The 22534-nt window shown below is 45.0% G+C and overlaps 1 protein-coding gene across 3 annotated transcripts in view; it reads left to right on the top strand.

The window, feature by feature from the left end:
• CDK14 (cyclin dependent kinase 14) overlaps window positions 1–22534 on the top strand; it is a 417778-nt gene that overhangs the window by 67329 nt on the left and 327915 nt on the right. The window contains exon 1 of one of the 3 annotated variants that reach the window (XM_053260459.1): window positions 1571–1789. The exons of the other annotated variants lie outside the window; for them this stretch is intronic. The gene's annotated coding sequence lies outside the window, so the exon portion shown is untranslated. Of the gene's footprint in view, window positions 1–1570; window positions 1790–22534 lie in introns of those variants that run through there. 3 annotated transcript variants of the gene reach the window in all.

The following is a 22534-nucleotide window of genomic DNA, read 5'->3' as shown; positions in this document are numbered from 1 at the left end:
GAAATATTCTTATGTAAAAGTGGTATGTTCAGTTACAAATTTTAGTCTAAAGTTCTGGCATGTAGCAGTTCCTGGAAATGATTTGAATAACATATTTTGCATTGTGTGTAATTGAAATTTAGCCACATTGTACAATTAAGTGTTCAGAGGCTGCCTCCCCTTCTACCCCTTTCCTTTATATCTTCATTAATCAGATTGACTATATTTCTTTCAAGATAGACACGTTGATTGAAGGCTTGTAATAGTGATATCAATCACAAAGTAGTGTTTTATAGTCTTCTCTTGGAATCCTTCAAGGATTAATTCATGCTCATTTCACAAAACCCCAAAGACTACTTTACTTTATATAAAGTAGGAAACCACATAAGACTGACTACATGGTTGGTGTGTGTGTGTTGGGGGGGAGGGGCTTGATAAAAGGCTTTGTTTTTGTTCCTTGTTGGGTTCCTACCAGTAAAAATTAAAAGGGAAAAGAAATAATGAAATATTGCTGGGATCTATCAGTCTTCAACTTTTATGGTCTTTAAATGGTCATAACTGCTGCACTGACCATTCTTGGATTATTCATCACTCTGGTGCTGTTCACTTTAAGAGTGGGGCCTAAATCCAGACTACTCTTGCACTAGTATAATTTTGTGCTAGCCAGTGCAAGGATATAGTGCAATGTTCTTGCAGAAAGAAAGGCGCAACTATTTCAGACTAGTTCTTACACTAGTAGAAGATGTTGCACAAAATGTTTTGTAACATACTGCTCAACCTTGTATGTGCTCCACAGAGCACTGAAGCGTTGTGCAGCTCTACAAAGTGCAACTCCTCTTGTGCTAGTGCAACCATAGTCTGTGTGTCAGCTAGAAAACTTAATTCTGATGGTTGGATTGTCAGTTGGATATATGTGAGTTGGATATAACTGCTCAGGGGTGGATCTACATTTGACCAAACGTGTGCAATGAAGATGAGCTGTCTCTAGGGGGAGCTATGCCTGAATTTCCAGTTTTAATAATTTCCTCATAAAGATCAATGGGGAACTACAAAAAGAATAACAACTTTTGAACGGCTGGGCAAAAAGCTCTGAAGCTTCACATGGTGTTCCTACATGATGATAGTATTAAATGTGTGCATCTTTAAAAAGTTTAAAAATTAAAAATTCTTTCCCCTTTAGTTGCAGAACATTATGAACACATTTATAGGGTATCCCAGCTGCTTTTCAGATAAGTTGATAAGGCTGTGCCTGCACTGAGAGGATCCAGTCACCCAACCCCTGTTAAATCCCAACTGTCATTTCTCTTGTTGGTTTTAAAGTTCTTATTCTTTCACTTTATCGGTAGAACTTGGGTTCTAACCTGAGAAAGCTCTCAGCAACTTTGCCCTGGGAATAGACTCCTCCTTCAGCATTTCTCTTGGTTTTCCTCTCGGTGACCCCAGCCTTTTCCCCCCTTCTCAGGTTTTCCTTCCTTCCATACACCAGCTCTCTCTGGCTGTCCTTGGGCAACAGCAAACCTCCAACTGTTAACTCCCAACTGTCACTTTTGTTCTATCTCTAACTGTAATCTCACCAGCCCAGTTGAAGCCACACCTCTTAACCACTACAAAAATACTTCCCTAGCTTAGCAGCGGTTACTACGTCAAAACCTCTGTCCCAAACAACCAGTGCAAACAAAATTATATTGGGCCACTTCAAATACATAGCAACCGCTAGACATGATAATGTTGGGACCGCAATGAGAAAACATCTGCCTAAATGTCACTGAAGGATGTGCCAATGAGATCTTGACGTGACCTTCAATCACAGGTGTTTGTCAAAATTGCCTCTCTACACCTGTTACAAAGCCCTGTTTTAAATACCATTAGCAAAATACTTCAATTCACTAAGAGTATTCAGATATTACATTATTCCAGTTTGCATATCTTTTTAAAATGGTTGGCCTCTTCGTGAGCTTCATGTGCAGCATATTCCAGTTGGTCATAATAGGCTTCAGCCACAAGCTGCTTATTTGGAGTGTGTGCATGAGGGCTATCCTGTGGAATCTGAATGCATTGCTCAGTGTTCGGTTTTATACAGGCAATGTAAAAACCACTGCTGAGATTATATATCCTTTTGTATTATGTGGCTCTTGAACATGTTTCGTTGGTGTTGTATGGCTATAAATACACCATAGCCTTTGAATTTCTTTGACAGAATCTGTCTGGTTTATAGGGATCAAATAACAAAGGAACCGGTGTCTGGACTTCAAACCTTTCCTTTCTGTTTGAGTTCGTTCTTCTGTGTTATATCCTGGGATGTTCAAAATACCTTTCACATTAATTGAGTTGTGATTGTTTGAATTTAAAGCCCTTTCATTTCTCTCCATTTCTGAAGAGAATATTTTTAAGTTGGCGGCAATGATCTTTCCCCCCCCGTTCACTTTATTGAGCAGCTGTGGTAAGCATTTATGCTAGTGGTTGGTTAGCCTATGTTGTGTCACAATGTGCCACAAACTAACCAGTGTAAAAAAAACCTGTGTAGCAATTGTCTATCCATCAAACATTTCATTGCAACAATCCAATCTCATTGCCGTTCCCTCTGGAGACCAATACTGAAAACACAATGTTTTCCAAGGTGTGTTTGTGATTCAACTGTGTTAAACATTCAGTAGTTACCTTCTGTTCTTCATATATAAGGATTAGTGAAGAAATTATATCTACTTGAAAGGGGTTAATTATATATCTGAACTGGAGTAATGATACATCAAAGGAAGGATGTAGACAAGGCTTTGTGCTGCTCTGCTATCAAGAGAACCTAGAATGCTGACCTGTATTTCTCGTTACCTTCTGCTTGGTCATGAGACCCTGGGCTGCTTGTTGTATAGCTGTGATAAAAATCTGCATTTTAGACAACACTCCTTGAAATTACTTTCCATAGGAAGTGCTTTGCAATCAATTCTGTTTTGATGCTCTGTACTTTGTCTATGATCTGTGTTTAATAATGCTTTACTAGAAGTAAAGCTTATACAAGTAAACCAGAATCTGAACAGAAGCGTTGTGTGTCAAATTCTTTTAAGTATGAACTTGGACTTGTGCAGTGGTGCATTCACTGTGTTGGATTTATCACATCCTGATTGAATAATTTAAGGCTAATCTAAATGTTACAGGTGTTCAAAGCGACCAGGGCCCACCAGAGAGGCAGTCTACAATAAGGGATATCTGGCTTGGTAGTGGCACATGCAAAAAGCATCATGAGATTGCCGTCTCACAAACTGGGTAGTCAACAGTGTGCTGCAGCTGCAAACATAGCTAATGTGATTTTTAGGCAGTATTAATAGAACCATAGTTTTCTAGTTATCAAAAGTGATAATTCCATTTTATTCTGTGCTAGACCTTAGCTGGGGCAATGTGTCTCATTTTGGGCGTTGTACCTGAAATATGTAGAAAGATTGGCGCATTTAGGGATATGGAAAATGAGCCCTTTAGTAAGGAAAGGATGAAGATACTGGGTATGTTTACCTGGAGAAGAGAAGACTGAGGGTGGATAGGAAAGCACTCTCCAAATATCTGGAGGACTGTTGCCTAGAAGAGGGCAGAGTTTCTGCTGCCTCAGAGGGCAAGACTGTGTCTAAAGGGATTCAGTTGCAGAAAGATAGAAATTTGGGTTGAAAATTAGGAGTTAACAATAGTTTAACTATGCCAAAGAGCCATAATTCTGAAATAAGTATGGCAAGTCCTCAAGGTAAATCCTTGATATCTAAACCAACAAAACTCACTTATTCAACAGATAGATACAAAGTGCACCTTCTGATGAAACACATGTAAAAATTAAATTCACATTGCTGTGGTAATAGTGACTTATTTAGTTCTTTATATGTTGGCAGAAAGGACATGAGAAAATAGATGGGTGTAAGATCTTTAACTCCTTAGTGTATGACATTTGTAAATTTAAGTTCCACTAGGTTTCTATTCTCAACATCTACAGAATGTGATCTTATCATTAGATTGCCAAGCATTTCTGCAGCTCAAAGCATACTGCTGGAGCTGTGATAGTTATCAGAGTAGTGAAGTGGACTCTAGTTCACAAAAGCTGATGCCACAATACATCCTTTGGCCTCAAAGGTACCATATGCATCTCTTGTGTGTTGGATACTTGGTTTCATTTGAGTGATACCTGCTTCTTCTGGTAAAAACCACTTTTGTGCTGAGTAGCAATATTTAACTGCCATTTCTGGCTTGTTCTTCTCGACTTTTTCAAGTGAATGATGCTGTTGATTTTATGGATGCTTCTGACTTTGGGTCCTACTCAATCCTGGATCTGCAGAAAAGGCACCTCTTCTGGTGTTTAGCCCCTCCTACAAATGGCAGCTAAAAGCAAACACAATTGCTGTATGTACATGTTGTTTCTTACAGGCTGGGCATCCAGGATGTTCAGAGATGATTTTCCTGTCAGCCTGCCGTAAAAGGGTTATGGACAAAGAACCATAATGAGTAGATTCCTCATGTGTTTTATGCACCCACTTCTAAGGTTCATTGACCAAATGACATTCTTCAGGCTTATTGATCAGACATGAAATATGATTCACAATATTTTTGGACCACTGGGCATTTGTGAACTTTAATATATTAGTACACCATACATAATTATGTAGATAAACGAAATGTGTGTTGGGGTGAGTGAAAGGAGAAATAATTGTCATAGTGTCATACACATACAGTGCCTAGCTAATTTGTAACTTCTCTGTTGCTGGAAATGTGCTCATTTGAGGATATTCTTCTAGTTGCCCTCTTCTCAGTTGTGTACTGGTGTTGAGTAATCCAGCTGAAATAAGTATCCCTTATGGAATTCTGTGTTAACTTTGCTGCACAACCTTTCATGTTGACAGAAACCATCCAAGCTCTCTGCTTCCTTTAATTTTCCAGGCTTGCTAATTCAGATGCCCAGCTTCCATTTCTGGGCAGTGAACCATGTAGTCCCTTAATATCTGGATAAATGAGTAATCTTCTGATAAGAAAACAGAAAAGCATAAATAATTACCTTAGACTCATGATGACTCTTGAAGAAAATCTGCTTTATAAACGGTGTTAGAAAAGAGATGATTCATTCTTTTATCTAACATAAAACATACCCTGTGTTTTGTGTACATACAGATTAGAGCATCCCGTTCATAATGTTCATTCTGTATTTATGTATTTCAGTAGAAGTCCCGGTCTTGTTTTGGAAGAGAGAGATAAATAAATGGGAATTATTTTTTTTTTTTAAAGCCATGGCTAATATGAGTTTTCAGTAACCCTGATGAAATGTAGAATCCTTCCGTTCTATGTCCGCAAATAGCTTGGTCTTGGGCATTCATTGTACATAAATATTCATAATAATAATTAATGTGAACCATTAGTTTGCATCTCTTGGAGTGCGTATATAACCCACTGTGCGTTTTTTGAAATTCAGATTAGTAATACACATTCTGGTCAAAAAAGTGGACTTGTTTACATACCTGCTTCAATGGTCCAAGTTGGCATACATCCAGGTTATGCTGTAGTTTAATATCTTCCATTTAAAAGGCTTGCTTTAATAAATTGAACAGTCCTAGAATGTAACATTTTATTAGATGCTGAGCAGGAAATACTAGATTTATATTTATATTTACAGTTGAAAGATGCATGTTGAGGTATTAATGGATGTATTTTGAAAATACAGTTGTATATTTTAAAGTCAACTTTAAAAAGCAAGGCCATTTTGTACTTTAACAAACGTATGTGTTTAATCTTTTAAAAATCTCCCTTAATTCTGCAGGATATAAGCTTCTCTGTATGCATGTCCACGCTTTTGCTGTGCGGTGTTTTTCACACTCCTTATCGGCAGCATTGCTGCTACACACCACAAGCTGCTTCTGACCAGACTGGGTTTTGATGTAGTATGGTGGTGGGGCTAATTGAGAGTAAAGAGGTGAAAGGCCTTGCTGTGCAGTGTAAGTAGTCTCAAGCTTCTCCGAATTGGGTCCAGTGATTCCCTTGTTAAGAAACTGAACCAGCAGTCTGTTCTGTTGAAGTGAGTGAAGGAAATCCTACTTGCACAGAGATCCCTGTGTACATACAACAGTTTGAATTGTGGTGTTTTCACGGCAATTTAGTAAGTTCTTCAGGTGCACCATTGCATTTGCTCTATGGAAATACTGACTCTCTGCTCTGAATTGCCTTTTCCATGTATGTCCCAAGCTGCTTTTGGTGCTCCTTGGGTTCTAAAAATGGCTTGAAGTGGCAAGATGGCTGCTGTCGATGTACATTGCACAGTATGTAAAGTCCCAAGTGTTAGGTTGTGGCATTAGTAATAAAAGCACCAAAAAGCAGCAGCCATTTAAAAAAACAAACACAACCAAGACAGAGCAGCAGGAGAGCAGAGAGACTGGCAACCTCTAAGGGGTGAAGACCTGAACACCACCACCACTACCACAGAAATCAGAGAATTGACTTCCACCGGGAGGGGATTCCAGAGCCTGGGGGCAACAGTAGAGAAGGCCCTGTCACTCATGACTGAGCTTCCCCTCTGATGACCTTGTTGGACAGGCAGAAACCTTTGGGAGTAGGTCATCCTTCAGATAATAGTGTAAGATATTCAGATAGCATAAGTAATTCTGTTAGTTTAATCAGAGACCATTACTTGAGCAGCTTTTTAAAAGGTCTGTCACAAAGTTTATTCAAACAGGAAATGAGTGGAATTGGATGATTGTTTTCAATCAATAAATTGTCCTAAGTGTTTAAAATGGTGTACAGTAAAACTTAAAACATTTAAACGGGAGGTTTTGAAAACTTTTTGGATAAATGTCCATAAACATATGCGTTTTTTATGCCTCAACCCAAGGTCTCCGGCGGTTCACAATCAAACAAAATGAAAACATTAAAATCAATTAAATTCTAAAAACAGTTTAAACAAATCAATAAATAATCCAAAATTTAAACAGTTACAAAGTTAAAAAGCTAAAAGCTTTGAGGAGAGTACAAAATCTTGAAGGCGGGTAAACTTTGCAGGCTAATTACAAGGTTCCTTTATTATGTGACCTCATTGGCAGACATTGAGAAGTCTTTTATTAACTTATTGGCTAATTCTCATAACTATCACTTGCATTTAAACAAAACACTTGGTGAAGTCATTATTTTCCCTCCGAAGAGGCTTGTATCTGGAAGCTTGGGTCGGTCACTGACCTCCTGCTCTAGACAGGGCCAATCAGAAGCTTTTGGCTGGTAGGAGGGAGGGGCCCATCCCCCTCTGCTTCCATTCTTCACCCTGTCTTCAGCTCTAGCAGACACCTCTTCTTTCTCTCCATGCAATCCACCATTTTCTTTTCCTCGAGCCCTCTCTCCTCTGATCTTCCTCTTCCTCCCAGAGCTGCAGCTGGCCAGGGAGACCTCAGGAGACCAGGCACCCTTAAATTTAAAAAAAGGGGGGAAAGAAAAGAAATACACAGAGAGAAAACAAAGGCTCTCTTATTTTATTTTATTTTGTTATTCCAAGCTCGCTCCTCAGCTGCAGCCCCAGCGTGCTTTCCCATGGCCGCGGCCCCTCCGTGCAGCGAGAGGGAGGTCTCTCCCTCCCTCTCCAAGGATTCTGTGGCCCACGTGGAGTGCCGGGCCGAGTGGGCGGTGGCGAGCACTCCCACATTGACTCTCAGGTCCAGACGTCAGCGAGGGCCAGGAGGGCTGAGAGGCGAGAGAAGAAGAAGGTGGCCATCACCGCGAAGGCACACTGCAACACCTCTGAGGCCGATGCAGCCTCAGCTGATAGCAACTCGTTGGGGGACAACCAGGCTGCAGCCGCGGCCTTGCAGCAGATGGCCCCCGCATCCCAGCCCTCGCCAGGAGGAGAGGCATCTGAGACCAGGCAGGCGGCAGCTCTGACTCTGCCGGACAAGTGCCTCTGCACCACCTTGGCCTCCCTGGCTCTGGAAAAGGGCCCCGAGGATGATGAGGAACTCATCCCAGCCTCCTTTCAGCGCTTCCTGCATAGGGTCCCGCTCCTGCTGGTTCCCCAGCCCACCACGCAGTGGTGGCCATCTTGCTCATCGCCCCCTCACAGCCCGCGGCAGCCATTTTGGACCAGGGTTCTGGGCCCTCCGGTGAGGGCTTCCTACTCCAGGCCCCTTTTGGCTCACATCAGCTCCCGGATTGGAATCCTCCAGTTCTCTTTCCATGCCGCCCCGGGCACCCCCCTCTGTGGCCCCTGGGCGAGGATTCCGACTGATTCAGAGAGGGAGGAGGGTGAGCTATCGGGGGATGAGGGGGAAACCTCCACTTTCCCCAACCCCCCATTTCGCCTGTTCTCAGGTGCAGACTTTCCTATCTTGCTGCACAAGGTGCGCAAGTCCCTAAAGTTGGAGGAGGGGACCCAATCCACCTCAGAGATGTCCTTAGCAGACCTTTCCCAAGGGGACCCTGCAGTGCTACCACCACTCAGGTCCCAAGAAATATGCATGCCATGCCCCCAGCTTTTTTGAAGGCTTATCGAGGAGCAGTGGTAAACGCCCACGGAGGGCAATGCTCCCCCCTCCATTAGAAGCATCTATGCTTCTAAAAAGGCGATTATGGAGAAACTTAAAGTCCCCCTGGTTTACACTTAAGTGGCAGCTCTGGTGTCTGGGGTTGCCCTCCCCAGGGATGGGGAGGATGTCCCGAGGAACACAGACAACAAGAGGTATGACGCTGGTCTCCGCAGGTCACACAAGGCTACTGTTCTCTCTATGCATGCTTCTATGGCAAGCTCTGTTTTTGCTAGGGCAGCCATCCTGTGGGTCAAGGAGTTGCTCCCTCTGGTTCCTCCAGAGCTAGTGGCCCTGTGCCAGGGTCTCAACAAGCTGGGCAAGGCCTCCGCCTTCATGGCAGATGCCTCACTGGGCACAGCGCAGCTGACTGTAAGGACCCTAGCCTCAGACGTCACGGTCCGCCTCCTCCTATGACTAAAGAACTTGAGGGTGGACCAGAAGTCCAGAAGCAACCTGGCAAACTCTGCCTTTAAAGGGGGAAAGCTTTTCGGGGAGGTACTGGAAGCGGTCCTGGTAGAGACCAGCAACAAGAAGGCGGCAATGCTCTCCTCCACCCCGAGGCGGGACCACAAGCTCTTCTCTCACCCCTTCCATATCCAGGGGTTTTAAGTCCAGTTTTCATTCACGCCAGAACAGGCAGGACAGGCCAGCATGGTCCAGGACACAGCAGCCCTTTCGTGGCAACGCATCCTACAGGCAGCAGCATCTCGGGCAGAACCGCAAGCCCGGCCCCAAGTGTGGCACCCCCCAATGACTGTTCCTCCTCTGCGGTGGGTGGTCGGCTCCGGGCCTTCTCCCAAGTCTGGGCCAACACTGGCCAGAATGCCTGAATTCTGCAGACAGTATCCCAGGGGTACTCCCTGGAGGTAGTCTCCCAGCTCCCAAATCACTTCCTCCCATCTCCCAGGTCCCACAAGCCAGGGAAGCACTCCCTGACATGCAGGCTATCCAGCACCTGCTGGACATGCAAGCCATTGAGCCAGTCCCCTGGGGAAGCAGAGGAGGGGAGTCTACTTAATCCTTTTCCTGGTCCCCAAGAAGAACGGCGAGTGGAAGGCCATCCTGGACCTCAAATTCGTCAACTGCTTCCTCCACAGGAAGTGTTTTTGCATGGAGACCCTGCACTCCATACTCAGAGCCATCTAATGGGGCAACTTCCTGGCCTCTGTGGACTTCAAGGAAGCCTATCTCCATGTCCCCATCCACCCCCAGGACAGGCGCTTCCTCCGCTTTTCCTACCAGCAGGCCCACTTCCAGTACCGGGCCCTCCCCTTCAGTCTCCTGACTGCACCACGAGTGTTCACCAAGATCACGGTGGCACTTGTGGCGCACTTGAGGATGAAGGGGGTCCACGTGTACCCCTATCTGGACAGCATCTTGATCCGGTCCCGCTCCCTCCAGAGGGGACAGGAGGACGTTCAGACAACCCTCTCTGTCCTGGAAGCCCATGGCTTCCTGGTAAACCATCAAAAGAGTTCACTCCAGCCAAAGACAGAAATTGTCCACCTGGGGGCAGTCATCGACACCTCGAGGGGCTCCGTGGCCCTCACCCCTGAGTGGAAGGACAAGCTAGTGTCCTGCTGCCGGGCACTGAGGTCGAACCCTAGGCCGGACCTAAGAGCTCTGAATCAGCTCCAGGGCCTGATGATCTCCACCACAGACCTAGTCCCCTGGGCTTGGTTCCACTCCTGGCCCCTGCAGTGGGTCCTTCTCCCTTACCAGGAGCAGATCACCCAGGGTTCAAACACCAAGATCTCTCTCCCCCACAGGGCGCGGGGGTCGTGTGGACAGATAGCACCACTGCCAAGGCGCACATCAACAGGCAGGGTGGGACCAAGTCCCGCTCCCTGGTGTGGGAGGCATCAGTCCTCCTCACCTCGGCGGAGGGGCACCTCCTCTCACTAGTAGCCGACCACGTCAGCGGAACCTCAAACACCATGGCTGACTGGCTAAGCCCGTACCAGCTGGACCCGGCGGAGTGGTCCTTCAACCCACTGGCCTTCCAGCGGATCATGGAAAGGTTTGGCTGCCCAACCATCGACCTGTTTGCCAGCCCAGGGAACACCAAGCTACCCAGGTTTCTCTCCAGGTACAGGTCCTCGGGAGTAGAGGGATCAGATGCCCTGACGTTCCCCTGGCTCCCAGGCCTGGGCTATGCCTTCCCCCCGATAGCCATAATTCCTCAGACGATCCAGAGAATCTGTCAACTCCAGGCGGAAGCGATCCTCATGGCATCTCACTGGCCCTGCCGTCCCTGGTTCTTGGACCTAGTGGAGCTCTCCAGGGAACCTCTCCTGCCCCTGGGAGGCCACAGCAAGCTCCTCAGCCAAGGCCCAGTGTTCCACCCCAAACTGGAGTGGCTCAACCTCTGCACCTGGAGGTTGAGCGGGAAGCCGTAGGAGCCCACGGGTACCCACCTGCCATCCAGGCTACTATCCTGGCCTCACAATGCCCCTCCACAAATAGGATATACCAATCGACCTGGAAAACCTTCTCCTGGTGGTGCAGAATGGTGGGGTCGTCCCCCACCTCGGCCTCAGTGGCACAGTTGCAGGGGTTCCTCCAGAGTGGGCTGGACAGGGGTCTCCAGCCCAACACTCTGCGCACGCAGGTCTTTGCCATCTCCTCTGTGCTGAGGGTGCAAGGATCCCCCTTCCTGGCTACGTACCCCCATGTCCAAAGATTCCTCAGGGGCACAGCCATCCTCAAGCCCTCCCCCCCAGTTCATAGGTTCCCCACATGGGACCTCAACCTGGTGCTATGGGCCCTCACCAAGCCGCAGTTTGAACCCCTACACTCAGCCCCCTGCGAATCCTTTCACTCCAGGTGCTATTCCTGGTTGCTATCACCTCAGCCAGGAGGGTCTCGGACTTGAGGGCCTTGTCAGTTCATAAAGAACTGTGCATGGTCTACCTCAACCACGTCCTCCTACACACAGACCCCACCTATATGCCCAAGGTTAACTTCCTCTTTCACAGAGCCCAGGAGCTGATGCTCCTATCCTTCTGCCCTAACCCCTCCTCCCCCAGGGAGAAGCAGTGGCATACCCTGGATGTACGCAGGGCAGTAAAAATCTATCTAAAGCGCACCAAGCCCATTAGAGTCACGGAATCTCTCTTTGTCTCCTTCAGAGATTGTTTGCTAGGCAAGAGGGTCTCCATGACTACCCTTTCCCGCTGGATCAGGGCCTGCATCAAGTTAGTCTACACCGCAGCGGCTGTCCGCCCACCCGAGGGGATCACGGCTCATTCAACCAGCTGCCCTCTCCATGCTGGCACCCCTGGTCAATATCTGCAGGGCAGCCACTCACTCTCCAGCTTCGTGAGGCACTACAAGATACACGATTGGATCTCCGCCGACGCTTCCTTCGGCTAGCACGACCTGCAGCAGGTGGTCTCTCCATGAGGCCCAGACTCTCTAGCGTCCACTCAAACTTCAAGTGGCTATGGTAGGTCCCAAGCTTCCAGATACAAGCCTCTTCTGAGGGAAAATGAGCCGTTGGCACTTACCTGAAAGGTCATTTTCTTCAGAAGTATGGCTTGTATCTGCCTCACCCAGTGGATCATGGGTCTCACTACGCCTCATCTGCCCTCTCTACGCCACAAGTGGGTGGTCTCGGCACCTTAACTCGGGACTTTCTAGTCTCAGGTCACTACAGTAACTCATTTTTGTTGAAGCTTTTCTTTCAGAGCTGGCTACAGAAACGGAAGCAGAGGGGGATTGGCCCCTTCCTCCTACCAGCCAAAAGCTTCTGATTGGCCCTGTCTAAAGCAGGAGGTCGGTGACCGACCCAAGCTTCCGGACACAAGCCATACTTCTGAAGAAAATGACCTTTTAGGTAAGTGCCAACGGCTCATTCCTAAAATGCACCAGTAGTGCTTTGCTTTATGGTTTATCTATATCTAACTCCAAGCTTCTAAAATGGTTTTGAAAAGCTGGTTTAGCTGAGGGTGAGCCAGGAAGTTTTGTTTCATCTATCTATCTATCTATCTATCTATCTATCTATCTATCTATCTATCTATCTATCGTATTTCTATACCACCCTTCCATGTTAAAAGTAGTGCCTCTCTGCCAATTTAGCAGGGGTAGCTTTAGCAGTCTTGGATAACTTGTTCTTGGCCTAGAACTTCCATCATCCCTGGCCTTCAGTCATTGTGACCAGGAATGATGGGAGTCATAGTCTAAAATCAAGTAAGCCAGAAGGGTACCTTAGCCATGAATCTAGGCAAGCACCTCCTTCAGTCCCACACCTAAAATATGTCAGTGTTGGTACTGACCTGCTGCTTCTGCTTTACAGAAGTTGTCAGAATTGTGGAAATAATGAGTGAGAATATGCCATCCTAAATGTAGGTGTACTATATATCTTTAAAAGTCTGCACAATATGGTAGCAAATAACAAATAGTTCTTTGCAAAGAACAAATGCTTGCTTCCATGAAACATGCGCCATTTATGAGAAGAATAATCTAATTTTGGAACAGTCTTTATTCCTAAATGTATCTTGCATTGATGCATACGTTTTGTTCTGTTTGAATTTTTCAAAACAGCTGGTGTGAAAACTATAATTTTGATGTTTTGCTCCTAAGGAGGAAAAAAGATGCGAAATTGAGAAATATCCTTAAGGTTGTACATTCAACATGCAGGAGGCTTAAGGTGTAAATGAATACTCGTTTGATTGTTTCAAGTTCCTATTCATTTGTATTGGGTCTTTATTCTCCTCAGCTGCTTAAATGGGGTGACTGCCTTAGAACTTGGAGGCTCTTGAATTTTATTCTCTGCATGAGATCAGCAGAAGCCTAGATAGAATCGGAACATTAAAAGTCTAAAAAGATGAGCTTTGTATATAAAAAACGTGTGTGTGAGAGAGAGAGTGTTTAAGTCTAAAAATGATATGGATGTTTTAGGAGAGCTGTCTTTTGGAAAGCTGTGTTGCAATAAAACCATTACTTGTATTTATGGAATAATTACTAGCAATATCTGTTTTATTGTTTATAAAATACCCTTCATCCAAGACCCCAGGGGAAGTATACAAAAATCTAAAAACAGCAAATATGAAAAAATACCAAGCAGCATTTAAAACCAATTTGTAACTTAAAAGCCTTGATGAATAGGATTATCTTCATCCATCTCCAAAACTCCTGAAGAGATGGGGAGGCATGAGCTTTGTCTGGTAAAGCATTCCACAAATCCGAGGGCTATCGCCTAGAAGGCTCTATCTCACATGCATTTCAGGTGCCCTTCCTTGGGCATCATTATATGAATCGGAGGCTTTCTAGTTGAACTTGCAAGGTGAGTAGATTCAGCCAGGACTAGGCGGTCCTGAAGATATCTGTGGCCCTAGATATCTGCCTAGGTTTTAAAGATAATGACTTCATTCATTACCTTTAATGTAATAACTTAATTTAATAATTCAGGGTGTTGACCTTGAATTGCACCCAGAAACAGATTGGCAGCCAGTGTAATTCCTTCCATAGGAATAATAGTAGCACTTCAGGCAGCTCTTGAGGATAACCTGCCTGTCATGTTCTGCACTATCTGTAATATGTGAATACTATTGAAAGACTGCCCCATACAGAGCACATTGCAGTAATCCAGATATCACATGACCAAGGCTGTGGGTAACTGAATAGGTTTTAAAGGGAAGATGCTCTGCACTTCTCTGCAAGTGTGCTTGGAACTTTGCTGAGCAGCTCTCAGTCAAAAAGGAAACAAGTTGTTTTAGTAAGAACTAAGCTGCCTACTTTTCTTTCACTATTTCTGCAACTGGACTAAATTTGGTCCAAATTGGTTAGGCAGTTCACAAGTTAGCCCATTTGCAGCTCAAACATTTATGCATCCACCATCTTGAATTGGGGTGGAGGACATCATTACAAACTAGGCCCTTGAGCCATCCCTATGTTGTCCCTGTAGCAAATTTGGTTCAAATTGGTTAGGCGCCTCAAATGTTTACATGTCTGCCATCTTGAATCGTGGTAGATGACACCACAAAGTATGTTGTTGAGGTGTCCCTCACTCACTACAACTGTACCAAATTTGGCTCAAATCGGTTACAGTCCAAAAGTTAGCCTACTTGGCCCTCAGACATTCACAAACCCATCTTGAATTGAGGTGGATGACATCACAAACTATGCCATTGAGGCATCCCTATGTGTCCTAATGGCACAGCGGGGAAATGACTTAATTATCAAGCCAGAGGTTGCTGGTTCGAATCTTCGCTGGTATGTTTCCCATACCTATATCGGGCAGCAGCGCTATAGGAAGATGCTAAAAGGCATCTCATACTGCACTGGAGGAGGCAATGGTAAACCCCTCTTGTATTCTACCAAAGACAACACAGGGCTCTGTGGTTGCCAGGAGTCGAAACAGACTAGCCAGAACACTTTTATATGTTCCTACAGCTGTAGCAAATTTGGTTCAAATTGGTTAGATGGTTCACAAGTTAGCCCACTTGAGCCTCAAAGGTTTGCGCATCTGCCATCTTGAATTGGGGTGGATGACATCACAAAAATGCCATTGAAGTGTCCCTACAACTGTATCTGATTTGGTTCTTATTGGCCCAGGCATTGCAAAGTTGATGGGGGAAACACACGGGGACGGACACGGGGACATGGACACACATGGCGAGATGCAGACATGCACGGACTCTATCCCCTTGCCCTCAAAGTGGGAAAGTAGAAACCAGTTGATAGTTAAGGTTGAAAGTATCAGGGTTGTAGCCACTTCAGGGGTTAATGAGGGTGAGGGCCAGGCCTCCTGGCCCAGTAACCTTGTGCGTGGTAGTGATGGGTAAGTGCGTGGGTATATAACACTTTTGCTTCTGTTTTAAGCATCCCTTGGGTGAGACACACTTAATGTGTCCAGTGTTGTCTGGAGATTAATTAAAGGGCAGCAATTCTGGTGGTAGTGTGGAACAGAAGTAACAATGTTGGCAGGTTAGAAGGCAGGAAATCAGAAATCTAATAGCTGTTTCCCCTTCTGGCTGCCCTGCCAGCTCTTTGACCTTTGGGAGCAGTGCCAACCACCCATGAAATCTCACCTTGCTCCTTTGTAATGCCAGGTTGGTCCAGAACAAATCAGAAACCTCCATGATTTGATTCTGGATGATGATGATGATGATGATGATGATGATGACATTTCTATCCCACTCTTCCTCCAAGGAGCCCAGAGCGGTGTACTACATACTTAAGTTTCTCTTTCACAACAACCCTGTGAAGTAAGCTAGGCTGAGAGAGAAGTGACTGGCCCAGAGTCACCCAGCTAGTATTATGGCTGAATGGGGATTTGAACTCAGGTCTCCCCGGTCCTAGTCCAGCACTCTAACCACTACACCACACTGGCTCTGAAATAGCTGGATGAAATAGCTGACCTGGTATGTATTATAGAAATCTGGTTTTGGGAGGCTTGTGGCTTGGTATGGTTCCAGTTTTTGCCTCTAGGGTACTCTGTTGAGCAGGTGAGGGTCAGTGGGTGGGGAGGTAGAGTGGCTGTGGCCTATAACATTAACATCCCCCTTACCCTGTTGAAATGTCAGACCATATTGAATGTGTGTTCTTAAGTTTGGGAACCAGGGATAGCCTGGAACTTCAGTAGATGTACCTATCATCCTGCTGCCCAACAGAGTCCTTAACTGAGCTAACAGACTTGGTCTCAGGCTTGGTGTTGGAGTCCCTCAGGCTTGGGGTGTGTGTGTGTGTGTGTGAGAGAGAGAGAGAGACTTGACTTCGAGACCAATCTGTCTGGGGCAGCTCAGGAGTTCATAGCGGCCATGACAACTATGGATATATCCCCAAGTGGTCTCGGGACTGACACACATTGCTAGTCACATGCTTGAATTGGTCTTTCATGATGATGATGATGATGATGATTTATTCAATTTCTATACCGCCCTTCCAAAAATGGCCCAGGGTGGTTTACACAGAGAAATAACAAACAAATAAGATGGAACTCTGTCCCCAAAGGTCTCACAATCTAAAAATAAACATCAGATAGACACCAGCAACAGTCACTGGAGGTACTGTGCTGTGGGTGGATAGGGCCAGTTACTCTCCCCCTGCTAAATAAAGAGAATCACTGTGTTAAAAGGTGCCATAGTATCCTTCTGGAGTGTCTGAGTGGGTTGAGAGTGGGAGGCACTGCTTTGCAATGGTTCCACACTTACCTCTCGGTCAGAGCCAAATACTTGATTAACAGGGTAGTATTCACTTGTCTATGAAAGGATATGGAGTATTAGATGGATTCTCCTGTGTTCAAGCACGCTTCGATTAGGATGAAAAAGAGAAATGCCACCTTATCCAGGGAGCATAATTGCAGCCTCCTTAGCTTTGCAGTCCCCTTAGCTTTGGGTAGCCACCTTAAGTGGTGCAGTGGGTAAATGCTTGACTAACAAGCAGAAAGTTGCCTGTTCAAATCCCTGCTGGTACTATATCGGGCAGCAGTCATATAGGAAGATGCTGAAAGGCATCATCTCATACTGCATGGGAGGAGGCAATGGTAAACCTCACCTGTATTCTACCAAAGAAAACCACAGGGCTCTGTGGGTGCCAGGAGTCGAAATTGACTCAACTTTTACTTTTACTTTGGGTAGGTCTCCCCTAGGAGTTGGAACAATGCATATTGCTTATAGACCTTTTGATAGCCTTTTGAGCTTGGTCCTTGGTGGAAGAAATCTGTGTCAACCATGTGAGTCTTTGAGCACCTGAGCACTATACACTACACAGAGGACCTTTACTAATTTATTTTTATTTATTTTTTACATTTTATATCCTGTTCTTCCTCCAGGGAGCCCAGAGCGGTGTACTACATACTTAAGTTTCTCCTCACAACAACCCTGTGAAGTAGGTTAGGCTGAGAGAGAAGTGACTGGCCCAGAGTCACCCAGCAAGTATCATGGCTGAACAGGGATTTGAACTTGGGTCTCCCCGGACTTAGTCTAGCACTCTAACCACTACACCACGCTGGCTCGTTACACCATGCTGGCATTTACAGATGTGGCATTCAGGAAGAGGGTATTGCAATGGCTATTGAAAACCCGAGGTGCTCCCAGAAGGTCTACTCAAAGGGATGACAAACTGCTTTAATGTTTTTGAAGTGAGAATCTTTTGCCCACATCATGGGAGACAAAGCAATTTCTTTTTATCATAAATTACCTGCATTTGGGCCATCTGGAGTAGCATTTGGGCTTAGGCACAGTCATGGACACGAGGAGAGATACAGGACCTCCCAATGATGTCCCTCTGCACACTCTGCTGTTACAGCTTCTGCTATGTGTACAGTTCTTGTGCCAAAGTTGAGGGCTGTTTTCTCTGCCAGGCTGAGTCTGGGTGGGCAGAAGTTGCCCCACCCAGGGGCAAATTCAGAAGTTGTAATTGTGCCCAGCCCTAGTAGTTATATACCGTTTTCTCTCCCTCTCCCCACCCCTCTTCTGTTTCTTAGTGCCCACAACTATGTTTCCTGACCCCAGTGCTAACTTGTGAATGTGTGCTGAGCCATTCTCGAGCATTAACCTCTTAAAGGAAGATCATTACCAGCAACCTTGCTTCCCCTCTTGGCATTGTTAGGTATTTTGGGGGGAGAACTAGAGACACTGAAATCTAAAGATTTACTGTACTTTATGTTGATAGCAGCCAGATTAATCCTAGCCAAATATTGGAAAGAAGGAAAGTTATCCCTAGAGGATTGGCACAACCAACTCTGGTATATTGCAACTGCCAAAGAAACCTGACTTATTCTTTAAAGATTCAAAAAGGTGTAATTCCATCCCAATCTTTTTATTATGATTTGGCAGGGTCTTTTATTTTTTGAGCGATACAAATTATGGTAAGGAGGGGACAACCTGATTCATTCAAGTTTGGGAAGATGTATTTAAAAATGATCAAGAATGGCATTGTACAGTGTGATGTTTAATGTTTTGTAATCATAGGTTGGGCCTCTTATTACACTTCTTTTTTTAATGATGCTTTTTATAAATGTATTTGTTTTTGGTGACCTATTTAAAAAAAACACCAATTTTGCTGAGGTGCTAACCATTGTCTTTACTGTAAATCCCTGCTCTTCGATAAAACTAACCTTGCTTTCAAGGAACATGTCTATAGTCTATTGTGCTCTTCTGAGTGTTCTGAAACAGGTGTGTCCTAACTAGAGATGTGAAGACCTTGAAAAAACTCTGGAAAACAGCCCTCCCGGTGGGTGGGGGGGACAAGGGCTGTCACATCTCCAGTTGTATTGTTTTTAAATGATTTTTTGACATTATGTATTTTACAAACATCTTTCCCAGTCCCCTGCCCCCAGAGTCTGAGCTTTTCTCCCCAAGCCAGCCTTTGTGAGTTGCACTGGCTGAGCGTAGGTGAGGAAAGAAAGGAGAGATCGAGGGAGAGAGAAAGAGGGTTGAGAAGAGAGAGGAAAAGCAGAAGGGGGGAAGGAGAGAGGAGAAGGAATACACACTTTTGGAATGAGCGATGTGGGTAAATCCAATAGAATTCTTATTTTAAGAATAAGTCATGAAAGTTGTCCCAGATTTATGAGCATTTATCTGGTTTATTTACTTTGAGGGCCCCTTTTTCATGTGCCACCAACTCAAGCAAGCAATGCACCCAGTCCTCGGTCCTAGGGGGAGTGGGAAATTTCCATTGCTGCAGTATTATTCTCTTGGCCACCAGTAAGCCTCTCCATAGCCATTGTTTAGAACTTGATTATTAGTCCCCAATCTGCTGGGCTATATCCCAGTACTGTGTTCAGGTCCCTCAGTGCTAGAGATGAGTCCATCACCAAATTAATACATGTAGTAATCTCCCTCCAGAAGCCTTGCACTGTGGGACAATCCCAGAACATATGTGTTAAGTCTGAGCATTATTGCCTCTCCAGCAATTACTCTTTGAGGCCATATTTAATTGTTTAAGATGTAGCGGGATCCAGTAGGCCCTGACAATAATCTTTGATTGGTTACGGCGCAATTTGAGATCCATTGAGCTACATTTAACACTACCTAAGATCTCATGCCATTGCTCTGAGGACAGTTTCTGTATGAGTTCCGTTTGTCCTAAGTATATCTAAGCCCGGGTCAAGGACTCCTTGTACAAAGGTATACAGGTGTTTGTTTAGTTTTTGGAGAGAGGACATATTAGTGGTGTACACCAATATATCCGGAGTTATTGGGGCCGCTGGGCATCTGGTCCAAATTGAGCAGATATACTGTGTTTCAGTTGCATATACTTCCAGGCACTTGATGGGGGTAAGTAGAACTCCTTTTGCAGGGTCATGAAGGATTTGTAGTAGTAGTAGTAGTAGTAGTAGTAGTAGTAGTAGTAGTACACATTACAACAATTGAAATGTTAAAATGATGTTAAAACAATATTTAATTAAAATCCTGGGTGAATAGGTGCATCTTTAAAGACTTCTTAAAAGTTGTCAGAGATGGAGAGGCTCTTATTTCAGCAGGGAGCGCATTCCAAAGCTCTGGGGCAGCAGCTTAGTTTATCAGCTGTGATAGTTGATTGATTCCTTTTCCTACTCAGTGTTTCCATAAAATTGGCTGTTTTCCAATTAATATGTGTGGGTTTCTCCACAGTGTCATTTTCATGTGGGCATAGGGGTCTCTAAAATGTTGGGTGACTCCTATCTCCACTGTTCTTTGACTTGGCCCTTGAACCCATGGCCTGCACAGTGTAGCAAGATGTTGAAATTAAGGGGTTTGAGGTGGAGGGACAAGAACTTAAAATTGCACTATAGCTGATGACACCCTTCTGTTAGTGATGTGCACGGAACTGGTTCAGACTTTGGAGGCCCTTTATGGGCCTCCAAACCAGTTCAAAGAACTGGCGGTTCCGCTGGTTCGACACCGGGGTGTCTAGCTTTAAGAGCGGGGGAGGGTGCACTTACCCCGCCTGCTGCTTTCCTCTGCTGGCATCCAACTTGCAAGCCCATCAGTGCAGCAGCATACCTCCCTGCTGCCCCGTTGTCCGGATATGACTGTAAGTCTCCGATCGCATTCCAGCATGGACGCCTACCCACAAGCTGGCGGGCATCAGAGACTTCCGGTCATATCCGAGCAACGGAGCAGCAGGGAGGTACGCTGCTGCCCCCGTGGCTTGCAAGTTAACAGACGCTGGCGGGGGGAAAGCAGTGGGAGGGGTAAGTGCACCCTCCCCTGCTCTTAAAGCTGCACCCCTGCCACTTTTGAGCCTCCCCGCAGCAGTTCTGTGCACATCCCTACCTCCTGTTCCTTTCAAAACTACAAGAATCTGTTCCTAAACTTATGGAATTATTACTCCAGTTTGGAGACCTATCTGGATACAACATTAACTGGTGGAAGTTGAAGGTTATGTCCATAGGGAAACTACCCCTCTTCAGGAGGGAAATGCCTTGGCCCTTTACGTGGAAAACAGACTACCGACAATACCTAGGAATACTGATTACCAAACAACCTAATCTGGTAGTCAAAACTAATTTAGATAAAATACTTCCACAGATTAAGATTGATCTCCTCCCCTGGGCTGACCTCCCCTTGAGTTTGTGGGACAAAATATAAAAATGAATGTTGTGCCCGGATGTATTTATACCTCCACTGCTTATCCCTCGAAGATACTTAAGAAAAATTGACAGCCATGAGGACATTTCTCTGGGGAAATGACAGGCCACGGATTGCTTATAGTAAACTCCAACTACCCACAAACACAGGGGGGCTTCAATCTAGTCAACCTTAGATTGTATCATAACACATTCCTAATTGCACAGACTGAGCATTGGCAAGCCAACACAGAAGGGGAAAGGCTAGAATTGGCACAAGTGGAGCTAGCAGAAATGAAACCCTTAGAAGGCTGGGAAGCACTGGGCTCCAGGTATCTTAAACCCCTCCACTTCCATTCCCCTACAATACAAGCAGCCCGACATGCATGGAAGTAACTAGCACGACAACTAGTTGTATTCACTGGCAGCTTTCCCTGTACTTTAATTTATTCTTAAGCTATATGCAGGTTTGCACTAAATTGAGTTGAATTCCACACATTAAGCCAAAGCATAGTCATGAAGGGTGGTAACTATCACCCTTCAGAGCAAACCTGGTAACACTACATAGTAGCCATCTCTTGGGAACAATAATGTATTATAAGCCAGCATTTCTCTTTTTGGCTCTGACTTATCTGCCTTATGCTGTGTTTATATTGTATTATAGTCTTTAAGGTTTAAAGATTTAACAAATCTTTAACATCTGCAGTTTATGAGGTTGGTAGTAGCGTTACCTCAAGATTAGAGAACCCCTCAACCCAGAGTTTTTAATATATTTATTGTTAGATTTTTATACTGCCTTTCAATAAAGCAATCTCAACGCAGTTCACAAAACATTCAAAACAATATAAAACAGTTACAAAATAAAAATATTAAATTGGAATATAAAAATACAAATCTAATTAAATATTTTAAAAAACATATATACAATAAGACCATAAAATACAGATTAGCAGCAACAAAAACACTCATATAAAAGCCTGGATAAAAAGCCAAGATCTCACTTGCTTTCTAAAACCTGTGATGGAGACTGAGTAGATGCACACCGGGAGAGCATTCTGAAGTCTGGGGGCAATAACTGGGAAGGCCCTGTCCCATGTGCATGACAGGCGAGCTTCCTGACTTGGATTCAGACTCCATAGTCGTTACAGAGTCTGATGCTGAGGTGTCCAGCAGTTCCTCTTATGTGATGACACTGGATTAATTTTAGTTGCTGACTCCTGAGGATGTGGACAAGTTGCTTGGAATGGTACAGCCTACCACCTGCCCTCTTGATCCTTGCCCAATATGGCTTGTACTATCTGGCAGGGAGGCTATTGTAGATCGCCTGGTAGAGATTATAAATGCTTCTCTGAGGGAGGGCATGATGCCTTCTTGTCTTAAGGAGGCAATCATTAGTCTGCTTCTGAAAAAGCCTGCCTTGGATCCCTCAGAGTTAGGCAACTACAGGCCTGTCTCTAACTTCCCATGGCTGGGCAAGGTGATTGAGAAGGTGGTGGCCTCCCAGTTCCAGGCGGTCTTGGAGGAAACTGATTATCTAACC

Source organism: Hemicordylus capensis, chromosome 6 (genome assembly GCF_027244095.1).
Source record: "Hemicordylus capensis ecotype Gifberg chromosome 6, rHemCap1.1.pri, whole genome shotgun sequence".
Taxonomy (NCBI): Eukaryota; Metazoa; Chordata; class Lepidosauria; order Squamata; family Cordylidae; genus Hemicordylus; species Hemicordylus capensis.
The sequence above is the reverse complement of the archived record's forward strand: the minus strand, read 5'-3'. Positions and strand labels throughout refer to the sequence as shown.